Source organism: Leptonychotes weddellii, unplaced genomic scaffold (assembly GCF_054177405.1).
Source record: "Leptonychotes weddellii isolate Sample4059 unplaced genomic scaffold, ASM5417740v2 HiC_scaffold_373, whole genome shotgun sequence".
Taxonomy (NCBI): Eukaryota; Metazoa; Chordata; class Mammalia; order Carnivora; family Phocidae; genus Leptonychotes; species Leptonychotes weddellii.
In genome coordinates this window covers 16,819-30,642 of record NW_027975772.1, presented here as the reverse complement: position 1 = coordinate 30,642, position 13,824 = coordinate 16,819, and the positions used below count along the sequence as shown (strand labels likewise).

At 48.7% G+C, this 13,824-nt stretch overlaps 4 non-coding genes across 4 annotated transcripts; 2 read left to right on the top strand and 2 right to left on the bottom strand.

Annotated features, from left to right (window-relative positions):
• Window positions 1-2,737: 2,737 nt before the first annotated feature.
• Window positions 2,738-2,811, bottom strand: TRNAN-GUU (transfer RNA asparagine (anticodon GUU)). The gene has a single exon. It is a non-coding gene; the product is annotated as a tRNA-Asn (tRNA).
• Window positions 2,812-3,368: 557 nt separating this feature from the next.
• TRNAH-GUG (transfer RNA histidin (anticodon GUG)) lies at window positions 3,369-3,440 on the top strand. Its single transcript has one exon. It is a non-coding gene; the product is annotated as a tRNA-His (tRNA).
• A 1,813-nt stretch (window positions 3,441-5,253) lies between these two features.
• On the top strand, window positions 5,254-5,325 carry TRNAE-UUC (transfer RNA glutamic acid (anticodon UUC)). Its single transcript has one exon. It is a non-coding gene; the product is annotated as a tRNA-Glu (tRNA).
• Window positions 5,326-12,354: 7,029 nt separating this feature from the next.
• TRNAG-CCC (transfer RNA glycine (anticodon CCC)) lies at window positions 12,355-12,425 on the bottom strand. The gene has a single exon. It is a non-coding gene; the product is annotated as a tRNA-Gly (tRNA).
• Between the last annotated feature and the right edge of the window lie 1,399 nt (window positions 12,426-13,824).

The window sequence follows — 13,824 nt, the reverse complement described above, 5'->3', positions numbered from 1 at the left end:
TTCAGGGAGGTGCAGCTGCCCCCTTAGCTCCTGCCCTCCTGACTCTCTGTGCCCTGCAGGGATCTTAGAGGGTCCTGGCCCAGCAAAAAGTGAAGAATCCTTTCCTGTGGTGGGAGGATGAGGGCAGCAGGTGGAAAATTCTTCAACGGGAAGGGGGAAGTTTTCAAGAGCTTTCCAGAGTTGTCTGTGTTGATGCTGTTAGGTAGGTGGCTGTCCTGTGATGATGGTGCTTAGTCTTACCTTGTCCTGGCCTTGAGCTGGTCCTGGCTCCAGTCTGAGTCCAAGCCGACACAGGCAATTTGAAGTTTGTATTCAGTTGTGCCTCTCCCCAAAGTGAGGAAGTGCCTGACCTTCTATTTCCAGGACCCCAGTGGGGGTCCAAGGATGCTATTGATGCCATTGATGGGGTTTTCTCCCTTCTTCCTTCTTTTCTTTTTTCCTTTTTCCTTCCTCCCTCCCTCCTTCCCTTCCTGCCTTCCTTCCCCTCTTTCTTTATCTCTCTCCTTTTTTTCTTTCTTACTTTCTTTTCATGTTATTTTTAAGTAATCACTACACCCAAGGTGTGTCAGCTGGAACTCACAATCCAGAGATCAAGAGATGCATGCTCTACCAACTGAGGCAGCCAGGCACCCATCCCACTTCCTTTCTTGCTGAATCTGTAACTCAGGGAAAAGAACAAAAACAAAAAACAAAAACAGTTTAGCTGTAGATCGGTTAGTGGTGTCGGTGCCAGGTACAAGAAAAAAAAAAATCAAGTGGAGTCTTGAGTACTTTTAAAACACTTTAAAGGATTTAAATAATTTATATATAATGGCATAGAAGATGTTTATATCATGTCGTATTTCTAAAGAGGACTCCTTGTGTGCATCAGACTGGTTTAATCATTTTGATCTAAAAACTGCTTTATGTTGTCTTCTAGATTTTCGAATACTGTAGAAAATATTGGTAGATAGTATTCCAGTTTATACAAGTCTTGGGTTCATTTTCTCTTCAAAATCCCAGTGACCCTTAGCTGCCTAAATCTCCTATACTGGTTTTACTGGTCCAACAAACACAGTTTAATCCAATACTATTTAAGAGTTTATACAATATGAAATTATGTGTTTCAGTAAGATAAATACATCATATGATATTTTTAATGGAGATTAAGTCTTACAATTCTGGAAATCATAGTGACTCAATTATTCTTACAATTCTGGGGGGTAAACCTTTTTAGGTATCATATATGATCCCAGCATGCATTTCTCCATTATGTGTCAGGGGCATTTGCAATTTTAAGATCTATTGTGATCTTTAAGTTCTCCCAATGATACTAAATTGAGTTAATTAATGTATCTATCATCTTAGCCTAGAGCATTTCTAATTAGGAGAGAAATCATAAAACACCTTTTATATAGTGCTGCTGCCCATTTTTAGGCATTAGCTAGAGTGGCTGCTGGAACAGGTTAAGAGGAGTGAACCTTTAGGAGATATCGGTGAGTGTAAAAAACACATGCGATGTCTGCTCCAGCAAGGAAAGGGCTATCAGTGAATGATAGGGCAACTTTAAAAGATATGAGCGATTGGGGAAAAAAAAAAAACGGAATGATTGGAGTCCCTGAAAAGACTGGGGGGAAAGAAGCAATTTTTGAGGAAACAACGACAGAAGAATTTCCAATCATAATAAAAATTATAAACCCACCAATCCAAGGAGCCCAATGAACACAACGAATGAGCACAAGACACATGAAGAAAACCGTATCTAGTCACATCCTAATTATATTGCTCAAATCCATGGAAAAAGAAAACAAAATCTTCAAAGCGGCCAGAGGAAAAAGGCATGGTACCTACAGTTTTCTGGTGGGAAGGAGTGTGAGAAGGCACTGGAGCAACCTCAAAGTCAAGGAGGATGTCCCCTCCAAAAGAGGCTTTTTTCAAAAATGAAGGTGAGTGACATTGACAGACATCGAAGGGTTGAAAGACTACATCACCAGCAGACCCACACTACAAGAAACGTTAAAGGAGTCCTCCGGGAAGAAGGACAACCACACCAGATGGGAATCTGCGTGTAGCCAAAGGGATGAAGGACAACAGAATGGTAACCGCATGGGAAGATAGATGAGATTTTTTTCTTATTATTTCAATCTCTTTAAAAACACGAGGCAGATGAAACCAAAGTAATAAGGATGGGTTTGGGGGTTTCTAACACGCAAAGTAAAGTAAAACGCACGAGAGCTACAGCATAAAGGCGGGCAGGGGAGAAACGTGAAAAGGTAGGCGATCCCTTGGAGGGCGGCTGGTAAGTTACAGGTGTATGCGGCTATGAAGCCTAAAGCAGTGGCTGAAATAACAAAAGAAAGAGTTATAGCTAATAAGCCAACGAGGGACAGAAGCGGATCATATAAAAACCATGGGAACACTGTGTTAGAGCAATTGCTCTTCCAGGACTCTATCCTGTAGAAATACTAGTCAAGTACGAGAACGATGACGACAGCAGTATTTGTAACCATAGAACTCTAGAATCAACCGAATGTAAAGAGTATAAGGAAAGGGTTAAATAAATACTGGCACAAACGCACGGTGGCAGAAACTGCACTGTTAAAAGGCATTCGAGGACTTCCGGATTCCCGGCGACCTGCTTTCCTCCAGAGCTCTCCCCCTCCAGAAGCCCTGGTGGCCTTCTGATCTTGGCTTCGGTCCTCCTGTTGTGCACGTGCCAGACGACACTCTGTCTTGTCCCTTCTAAAAAGAACCCCCTCGTCCCTGGGTGGGCTCGAACCACCAACCTTTCGGTTAACAGCCGAACGCGCTAACCGATTGCGCCACAGAGACCTTCGGGGAGCCCCCGCCCACACCCCAGTAGAGAGCAAGCACGCGCTCAACGCCAGGGGGAGCCACCCGCCTCCTGTCTGAGGCGACTGGGGCCCGAGGGGAGCTGAAGGCCGGTGGCTTCCCGGGACCGTTCTTCGCGTTTGGTCCGCCGGCACCCGCCCTTCGGCGCCGCTGGCGCTCCGCTCGCTCCACTCGGCCGCCGTCCGTGTGGGGGAAGCTGGAGAGCGGGGGAGGTGCGGGCGGTCAAAAGGGGGCAAACGCCAAGAGGCGGCAAGGGAAAGCGGGGGAGGCGTGGACGGGACAAGGAGACTTCCCAGGACGGCCGTGCAGAGGCGCCGGCCGGACTGGGGGACCGGAGAATGGTTTTTGTGGTGGTTTTGTCCTTATCGCGTAGGAGAGTTGAGGGGAAGGGAAGGAAAATCCGAAGAGCCGGCGGGGAAGAAAGCACAGCGCCCGTACCTGCGGTTTGTCCGAAAAGAAAACAGCGCAGTAACTGGAACGACGTTGCGTCAAGAGTCCTAGAGCGACGGCCAGGCTTGCCGCCGGGAGGGTGGCGCGCCGTGATCGTATAGTGGTTAGTACTCTGCGTTGTGGCCGCAGCAACCTCGGTTCGAATCCGAGTCACGGCAGTGCTCCCGGGCGCTCGCTGCCCCTCCCCTTTTGCTTCGGGTTTAAGCCCGCCGCGGCTGCGCCCCTTACCTGGGGGCCAGAGAGCCCTGCTTTCCGCTGGCCGCTGGGCGCCGGGAGGTCGTCTTCGTTCACCCGAAAGAAAGGAAAACTCCCCTCGGCCTTAACCCGGGGACCTCCTCCGCTCTGACTCTGAGCGCAAGTCACCTGAACGAAATGGCTTCTCTTCAGCGCGGCTCCCAACCAGGACAAGTCCTTGAGTCCCCAGCTGTCCAGCGAGGAGCCTCGTGGGCCGGCGTTGCTGGGAAACGGCGTCTCTGTGTTCCTCAAAAAAACCTTAAGGATCCTCAAAGACCATCGGATAAGTGACAGCCCCTCCATAGACCCGCTGAGCGCCTCGAACCTTGGCTCCTGGGACTCTCTCTCTGCTTCGGGGGACTTTTTCAGTCCTTGGCTGTTGTCCTCCTTGTCCTCATCACAGCACCCTCTCTAGTACTCGGGGCATACCCTCAAGGATTGGAAAAGGCCTGTCGGCAGCCACTTGCCGCCAGATGGTAGTCATCGGGATGCCACTGAGAGTTGTGCTCCTTCCACACCTTTGCCAAGACTGGGTGTTTCCTATCCTTATCATTTGAGTCCTGCTGCTGGGAGTAGTGCTCTCTCCATGTGATTTTAACATCCATTTCTCTGGCGGCTAAAAATATTGAGCTCTCTTTTAGGTGCTCTCTAGGCCTCGGGTATCTTCTTTTCCGAAGGATCTGTTCATGTCTTTTGACCATCTAAAAAAACTTGAGTTGTCTGAATTTTTTTTTTTTTTTAATTGTCAGTTTGAAGGAGCTCATTGCACCTTATAGTTACAGGTTTGGGGGTTTGCTTGCTTGCTTGCTTGTTTTGTCAGATAGGTTTTGTGAACATTTTCTCCCTGTCTGTGGCTTGCTGTTTTCACTGTCTTGGGGGCGTCTTTGGATGAGAAGATGTGGTTAATGTTGATGAAGTCTAACTTGTCATGTCTTTTTTTCATATACATATTTTTTCCTGGGTCTTGTTTAGTACATCTCTGCCTACCACCAAGTCACGAAGTATCCTCAAAAACTGCTTTTGCCTTTAGCCTTTATGTTTTACGAGGCACCTCCAATTAATTTCTATGCGTAGTGTGAGGTAGAAGTAACGCTGTTTCCCGCCCCCGATATTGAACCTATTTCCTTTCCCCGTTGAACCGTTTCTGTTGAAAATGAATTCACCAGGTCAGCTGGGGTCAGTTTCAAGTGTTTCAGCTGAGTCCATTTATCTGTGTCTCCTGATGCCACCGGCACACTGCACCGTCTATAGGGACTTAGAGTGAGTCTTCAGGTCCGGTAGCGTAATAAGGTGTGGGGGCAGCAGGTGGGGGGTGTGGGGGCAGAGATCCGGAATCCAGTTCGGGGCCGCCGAGCCTTCCTTGAAAGCGGTCTCCGTCCCGCCCGGAGTCTACTGGGTGATGTTGGGGACCCCGGGGTCTGACGCCGGGCGCCTCCCCTCCCGCGCCCTCGCGGCGACGTCGTGTCCTCACGCGGCCGCCTCGGGAAGGCGCGTCTCCAGGGCAGCTCTGAGGGGCGGCGGGGCCGGGCCGGGGCGACTCGCTCCGGGACTTGCGGACCTGGCGGCCCTCGGAGCGTCTGGTGCGGACTCTTGTTTTGGAGGGAGCGGGGAGGGAACGTCCTTATGAAAGCGGTCCTTGGGAGGACAGGTGACCTCCCGAAGGCCCAACGCCTCCCACAGCTCAGGGGAAAATGTCACTCCCGTGGGAAGCCCGCAGAAGACGAGCCTTTCGCCGGCTCCCTGGTGGTCTAGTGGCTAGGATTCGGCGCTTTCACCGCCGCGGCCCGGGTTCGATTCCCGGTCAGGGAACTGCCTTTTGCGCGGGAATCTTCCTTTCCTAAAACCCGGAGGTGTGGCGTGCGGTGTGCGCCCCGCACCGCTCGGACTGTTCATCTCCCGCGCCGGGGGGTGGGGACGGCGGGCCGCTTTTCAGGGCGCACGCACTTGGCTTGCTGGCCTCCAGGTCCGCCGCCCGCAGAGGTGACTTCAGAGCTTCTAAGCAGCTGGCTCGTGTTTACGCTACGCGGCAGAGGTTCAAAACCCTGTGGGGCCGCCCCAGGGGCGCAGAGCAGGCTGAGCCCCCGAAAAACCCAGCTCTGCAGGCCAAGCCACGGCGCGCTGTTCGCGTGTACGCCAGACACCGGCCGGTGGGCCCAGCTCCTCAGCTCAGTTCGCGCAGAAAAGGCTTACTACGCGTTCGGAAGCCACGCCTGGACCGATACCCGCGAGGAGGGTTGAGAGCAAAGGGGAGCGCCGGGACGGGAGCGGGTCCTCCTCGAAGGCTGTCCCACTCGCGGATTAAGCGGTGTAGGGAGGTGACGCTAACTGACCCAACAGAGGCAGCAAGGGAGGCGTGCCCTAAATGGAAAACTGGTATAGCTTCCGCAAGCCAAAGGTAGGGGTAAAAATCAACAAACACCAGGATACCAAAACGATGATCCCACAGTCAAATCCCACCGTTTCTCCGCGGGCTGTTGCATTTAAACCCTGTAGACTCTACCAGGCACCGGGCACATTTTCTTTTTTCCCTTCGACACTGGCTCCGAAGACCTGTTGGGGTAAACGCGACGTCTTCTGTGAGGCACGAAGAGAGCGAGCGAGGGCCGGGAGAGGTGCCGCGGAGCGAGGCTGCAGGGGCTGCGGGGCGGTGGGTGCGGAGCCGCTGCTGAAAGGCGGACGGTCCGAGCGGCGAACTCGTGGGTTCTCGGGAGGCGGGTGTGTGTTGGGGGGGCGGGGGCGGAAGGGGGTCGCTTGAACTCCTTTCGGGAGCGGTTTGGAAGAATGGCGAGGGTTGGGTGGAGGGGAAGGTGGTGACCCTGAGCGTACCAGGGAGGGAAGGAAGGCTGCCGAGGTGGGTAGGGGGGAAACCTTGGTAGGTAGGGAGACTATAGTTTTGATGGTGGTTTTTCACAACGAGTTTCATCCGTTACATCCTGAGTGCTCTTGACCCTGTGGTCGTTTTTAGGCCCCATATGGGTCTTTCCTCCTGGGGTTGTCAATGGGGGCACCAAAATTGCCTTTTCCCCTTTTGTTCATACTCAGACCCGGGGCTTTGGCACAGTGTGGCATCAAGAGGCTGCTTTTTAAGAGACGTTCGGTGTTGAGAAGCATGGATGACGTGTTGGAGGTACAGAACGCCACCCGGTTCCAGCAAGCGGCCCCGGAAGCTTCTCTGGTGATTCACTCCAAGAAGTCCAGGAATTTTAAATTCATCCCTGCCATCTGGGTAATGAATGATAAAGGTAGAGTTTTCAAAGTAAGAGAATACAAATCTATTTCATTTCCGATTACAAGATGGTTTTTGTTTTTGTTTTGTTTTGGGGGTTTTTTTGGTGTTTTGTTTTGTTTTGTTTTTTGGTGTTCTTTGATTTGTTTTTCCTTAAGCTTGATCGGTACCTTAAAAAAAAAAAGAGAGGGCTTAGAGGTAGATGGCAGGCTTGGCACTAACATTCGCAGGTGCCCATGCAAAAAGTAAAAACAGAGGCATCAAAGCTCCTTCCGCTCCTAGGTGGATTGCCAGGATAGCTTATTTTGTTTTCTGTTCCAGGACCTTGAGGGCTAGGAACACAGAAATGGACATTTTCAGTCCCATCTAGTCCTGCCCCTTCAAGTCCCAGGGCTCTTTGGACAAGGCGGCCTTGGTACTTCAAACATTATAAAGAAAAGGAAAGTTTAAAACGCCCATGAGAATAAATAAATTGAGTAAGCAAGCACACAAGCAAGCAGGCGCCTGGCTGGCTGACTCGGTTTAGCCTGGGACTCTTGATCCTCGGGGTTGCAAGTGCCAGCTCCACGTTGGATATAGAGATTACTTGAAAATAAGATCTTGAAAAATAAAGTAAATAAAAAGCCCCTGAGGAAATTGTGGCCACGGGCGCTTGACCCCTATTGGATTTAGCCTTGAGTTACACATAGCCTGGGTAGTCTGGGAGACCTTAGGCCATCAACTTGGTGTGGTATGTCCCAAGAGCCTGCCAGAGGAGAACATATTCAAAGGAGAACAGGCTCATCCTAGGGCTGTAGAGGTACCCTCCAATAACATTTCCAGAGAATCCACTAGCATCTAGAATTCAGTTACAAGACATAAGAAGGGAAGCTCAGGTATCTGGAATTCTAGAGATGTTTCCATCAGTCCTGGCATCAGAGCAGACATGAAGACGGAAATTAGGAAATAATTCTGAATCAAACAAAACTGAAAAGACTGCAGCTATGGCACAAGGTGTGCTGCTGAAACCAGTCTTCAGAGGACAAAACACAGCTTTAAATGTAAATCATGACAATTAGGGCTGATCGCTAACGAGCTAACCCTCCATCACAAAGAGTTACCCCCAAAATAACAAGAACAACAAAAGCAGATAGGACCAGAAATTAAATATAAAAGCAGGAATTTGAAAATTAGAAATGCAATTTTAAAAATGAAGAAAGAGGGGTGCCTGGGTGGCTCAGTCGTTGGGCGTCTGCCTTCGGCTCAGGTCATGATCCCAGGGTCCTGGGATCAAGCCCCGCATCGGGCTCCCTGCTCAGCAGGAGGCCTGCTTCTCCCTCTCCCACTCCCCCTGCTTGTGTTCCCTCTCTTGCTGTGTCTCTCTCTGTCAAATAAATAAATAAGTAAATAAATAATCTTTAAAAAAATTAAAATTAATTAATGTAAATAAGAAAGAAAATCAGAAATAAATATACAAAAGAGAAAAGTCAATGGTTGCATCCTTGAAAAGACTGCTCTGATAAAACTGGGAAGAAGGAAGTCACTGCTACTGAACGGGTAGACATAAGGAAACAATACATGAATATCATAAACACGCATATGCCAACCAGTTAAAAGTTTTAGAGGAAATGTAGGTATATTGCAATAATGATTTGGGCAGGGGTGGGGAGGAGGACTAGTCCTACAAGCATTAAACTTTTTTAAAAAATTAGAATTCAAAAGTCTTCCTGCAAAGAAAGCTCAAGGAGCAAGAAAGTTCATTAGAAAAAATGACTCCAAAAAAAAAAAAAGAAATTCTAGAAGTATCAGAAGATGGCAGAATCCCCCAACTTACGTTTATGAGTTTGGGTGGAAACCAAAACCCCCAAAAAGTCAATGTGAAAAACAGAAATTGCAGGCCTCACTTATTGCTGAGGATACATAGCTGCAAAAATTCTTTAAAAGACTGAATCAAAATATATGTTAAAAAATATGTCATGAGAAAATTGGTCTTACACTGGGGAAACAGTTGATTATCGTTAGAAAAAAATGAATTCATCACATCAACAACTTACAGGAGGAAAATCAGAATCACTAAAGCACAGAAAAGGTGTTTGAAAAAATTCATTGTCAGTTTATGATTTTTCAAAACCTCTTAGCATAACAGGAAGAGAAGAGAACAGCCCTAATCTGTTAAAAGGTAGCTCCCAAACCAAAAACAAACCAAAAAAACCCTTCAGCACATGTCATGGTTGATGATAAAATACTGACTTTCCCCCCTACCCTAACCAATTAGGAACCATCAAGAAGCAGACAAAGAGGCCCACCTCGACCAAGTCTCTTCACCACCGTGATGGAGATCTTAGCCAGTGAAAAAAGGCAAGAAAAAGTATGAGAAGTGAAAATGAAAAAAAGAATACTATAAGTATTTATATATATGAAATAAATTACTGGAAGTATTAAGAGAACCGAGTTTCTTTGGTATATACACAAATAGAGAAAGTGGGCTAAATTGAAGATTCAAAAACCGAAGGTATTCAAAACATTATAAATGTTCAATGATTATAACATATAAGAATTCAATCCCATGTACGGGGGGGGGGGGCGGGCAGGGGAGGGATGAAATATGATCCCTACCTCCACCATAACCAAAATCACTTCCATGTGGATTAGGCACCAAAATATGAAACGAAACCGCAAATGTAGCGGGGTATTCCCATGATCTCAAGGATTTAAAAACTAAGGATTTAAAAAATAAGACAAAAAGACTAATTCTTAATGAAGAGGCTGACTAAGTCAACTACTTCAAGAATCTCTGTTCATCGCAGCACAGAATCAAGGGTAAAAAGTCAAGGCACAATTTGGGCGCATGTATTTGCAGTCAGCATAATCAACTGGTACCGAAGATAGTTAATGAGTTCTTGCAAAACAAGAAGAAAAAGACCTATAGGAAAATCACCAAGGTTGGGGGAAGAAACATAGGAGAAAATTCAAGTGGCTAACCAACATGCAATGGTGCTCAAATTCATTACCAAGAAGGGCTTTCAAAACGGAACCCTAATGAGAAAACATTAGAGATAGGCAAAATAACAACAGCACCACTAATAATTAAATGGGAGTAGGGGATGAGGTAGAAGCTTATGACCCGGCAAAGCATGGGAGTGACTGATTTAGGGCTAATACCATTTTACTTCTTCATCTGTGTGTAGGTTACACAAGTGTGTGCATAATAATCATTTGTTATATGATGCATACAGGTTCTGTGCATTTTACCTTATGTATGTTACAATTTTTCAAACCCCCCAACCCCCGCACCCCAATGATTCTATGACAGACAGAGAGAATGTTGCTGAGATTCCAAGATTTTGTTTCAAGAGAAAGGTGTGGACATTACTCTTTAGTACATCCCTCCAAGGACAACCCCATGCAGACCAGGCCCATGAAGTTGAGTTTTGGGTTGATGTGAGCTCAAAGAGTATTCTCCAAGAACCAACCCTAATTGAAAATACCTGTAGGGGTGCCTGGATGGCTCAGTCAGTTGGCCTTCCCACTAGGGTCATGATCCCTGGGTTCTGGGATCGAGCCCCGGGACAGGCTCCCTGCTCCTCGGTGAGCTTGCTTCTGTCGCTCCCCCCTGCTTGTGCTCTCTCTCTCTCTGTCAAATAAGATCTTTATTTTTAAAAAAAAGAAAGAGAGAGAGAGAAAGAATGAAAGAAAGAAAGAAAGACAGAAAGAAAAAGAAAATACCTGTAAAGGCTAAATTCCTTTAGTCCTGTTATTTGAATACTCTGAAAAGGCTGTAGGCGGGAGCCCTAACCATTCAGATCTCTCCTTTGCTTTCTCATTGCTTATTTCACAACCCACAGCTCCTTTTTCCTCCTCTCCTCTAAACTCTCCAAGAAATTGCAGTCCTGTCCTTGTGTGTCTCCTCCCTCCCTGGCAACTTTCCTCCAGCTTCCTCACTGAAGATGGAGAAGCAAGAGGGGGAGGAAGGGGAGACCACCTGAATATGGAGCAAGCTTCTCACAGGCCAGGAGAGTTAGGTAAGGAGGGGGGGAGGCAAAGACAATTTTTTTTTTTTTTTACCCAGCAAACAGTAAAGGGGAAATTTGGGGGATGTTACAGTCCTTAACGCCTTTAGTCCATCCAGTGAGTAATCCATCATTTCCTTGACATAAATCAGAACTCCTCCTCCCTCCCCCCGAACCCCACGGTCTAAATCCTGATTCCTGTTTACAGAGAAAAATGTATATCACAGTTCAGAATTTATTCATTAAAATTTCAGATTTCCAAAAAAAATTTTTTTTTAATTTTTCAGATTTCCAAGAGCTTAAAAATAAGTTAATGACCAAAACAACTTGGGTGTTTCCAACACAGTATCCTCATGGTTCTATACTCAAAAGTAGAAAGACAGTCTCGGAATGACAAAACTCTTGAAATGGAATAAATCACGTGTATTTTTTAAAAAATTTAAAGATTTTATCTATTTATTAGAGAGAGAGAGAGAGCGCGTGCGAGCATGAGCTGGGGGAAGGGGCAGAAGGAAGGGGAGAAGCAGACTCCCCGCTGAGCAGGGAGCCCAGCCCAGAGCTCCACTCCAGGACCCCGGGATCATGACCTGAGCAGAGGGCAGAGGCTTTAACCGACTGAGCCACCCAGGCGCCCCTAAATCAAGTTTATTTTTAAAACGGAAAGGGGGGGAACTCCCCCATCGTCACTAATCTTCGATTTCAAGCTACTGTTAGGTAGGTGAATCCTCCAAAGATTTTCGGATGAAAATTAATCACCGGGAGGGTCTAACGCAGTCACGCCCCTACTACCCTCAAATCGGAATCCTTTCCAAGGAGCTTCCAAGAGCTAGAAAACAAACCCGGGCCAACAGTTCCCAGAGTCCTTAGTTCCCTTTCCCTTTTTACAAATACACTCTTGGGGCTAACACCTGTTGAGGCGCATCGCGCGGCACCCGCGAGAGGTGCCTGTTGAGGCGGAACCGCGAGGCGCCGGCGGGAGGAGCGCAGGCCGCCGCGGCGGACCACGCGGACCGACTCGGTTGCTGGAGTGCGGTGCGGCGGCGCGAGCGAGGGGTCTCTGGCCCCAGCTCCCCTCGCGTCCACGCGGGTCCCTCTCCACCAGCCTCCGCCTTCCTTGGGCCGCCGACGCCGCCCCGGCCACCGGGGTGTCTGCCGGGCTCCGTGGTGAGACGTGGCCCCGCGGCCGACCCAAGGTCCAGCACGGGCCTCCGTGACCTGGTGGCTCTTTGGGTCCCGTGGGTCCTCCAGGGGAAAGGCTGAAAGTAACTGGGGTCTTAGGTCCAAATAGTCTAAACCGCAAAGCCCGCGGAGACACTTGCGGGTGGACAGGTAAGAACTCGCGAGTGAGCTGCTTGCTGCGCTGCACGCCGATTGGTACTACACGCAGGCCCAGCCCCAGCGTAGATCGACTCCTTACTGCTTTCTGCTCAGAAACGCCCTGCGGATCTGGGGTCTCATTTTCCTGCTCCTGGCGGCCAGAATCTATCAGGAAACCACAGGACTTGGCCTGTGCCTCGGGGAAAGCGAGGAGGAGGCGCCTGGTGAAGGTCTGAGGTCTGCGGGGGAGGGGAGGGGGAGAGGCACCCGTGTCGCGGGTGGAAAAAGAAGGAAGGCCAGGCGGGATGCATTGGCCGGGAATCGAACCCGGGTCTCCCGCGTGGGAGGCGAGAATTCTACCACTGAACCACCAATGCTTTATGCCGAAGGGAGCCTCATGGTGGGGCTCTAGAAAGAATTCCCAGGGTGACCCCCCCCCCCCACACACACACACACCCCACCCCGGGACGGGGCACGGGGAAAAGTAAACGCTCCAGAATAGGTTTACACGGTTGTCTTTGGGGCACAGAGCTAGCAAACCCGCAGGTACTCAGAAGCAACGGCTTGAGAAGGAGACTTCCATCAGGCAACAGCGTCAAGTGGGGACATTCGAACAAAATAGCAAAATAAACTGTTCCGTCGGCTCACACCACAACTCTGAGAAAGGCTCTTTCCAACTGTACGACAGACCCGGGCAGGGAAACGTCCGAAATTCATCCAGACCCCTTGATGATGACCCTAAACCTTCAACCATCAACCTCGAACTGTCACTTTACAGAGTCTGAGAACGTAATCTAACTTGCCAGGTTAGGCAAGTAAAATTCTAACCGGGGGAAGACAGAAGCCCCTGACGCAGACTGGAATTAGAAGAAGGAATTCGCACAGCTAAGGAAGAAACACATTTCCGTCAGTGGAGTTAGGTCTTTGTAACTGTTGATTTATTTAGTACAAGAATTAGGAGTCGGTCTGTGATCATTATAACAATAGTATGTGTCTGCCTCTTAAGGTGTTCAAAGCATTTCGACGGGTATGTGATAGATCATAATTATGACAAGATTACTAGTAAGCTTGGGACCGATCATTAACTGTTTTGGAGAATCTAATCCCCTAAACTGGACTCCCTGCTGCACTGAGTTGTAGCATTGGTTGACTCTGAGATGCCTGTGAAGCACAGGCCCTGGTGTACTGGCCATATCAGGAGCAGGCTAATATTTTAGAAAAATGTGGGTGGTTGAAATGTCCTTTGATGACATTGAAATAGAGAGAGATTTCTTTCCCCAGTGTTCCCTGGGGAAATTAAACTGAAGAAGGGAAACTGGAGCACTCCCCCACATGTTGGGGCTAGGAATCAGTATGACTTTTTGAACTAGGGGAGCCACAGAGGTGCAGTGATGCCGCTCTTTCTAGAAGGTAAGCTAGGTGGAGGGTGAGTCATAAACTTGAGCTCAACAAGGCAACTGACTGTCACCTCAACCTTGAAGAGCTTTGGCTCCATCTGCCCTCTGCCCAACACCCAAGACACACGGGCTCTGGCCAACAGGCTTTGCGTTACCACCTACAATGACCAGGCATACATTTATTCCCACATCTCTTTCAAAACTACAAACTTGCACTTCCAACTCACAACTCCTGATTCACAAGTCAATGCCTCATTGAGGTCAGAGACGCACGTGCTAAAACTCGACGTACCAGTGAGTTCCCTGCCCGCCTCACACAGCACCGCCCACCGTACCGCAACACTCTCGGATCAGACCGGGGCACAGCCGCTCTCAAAAG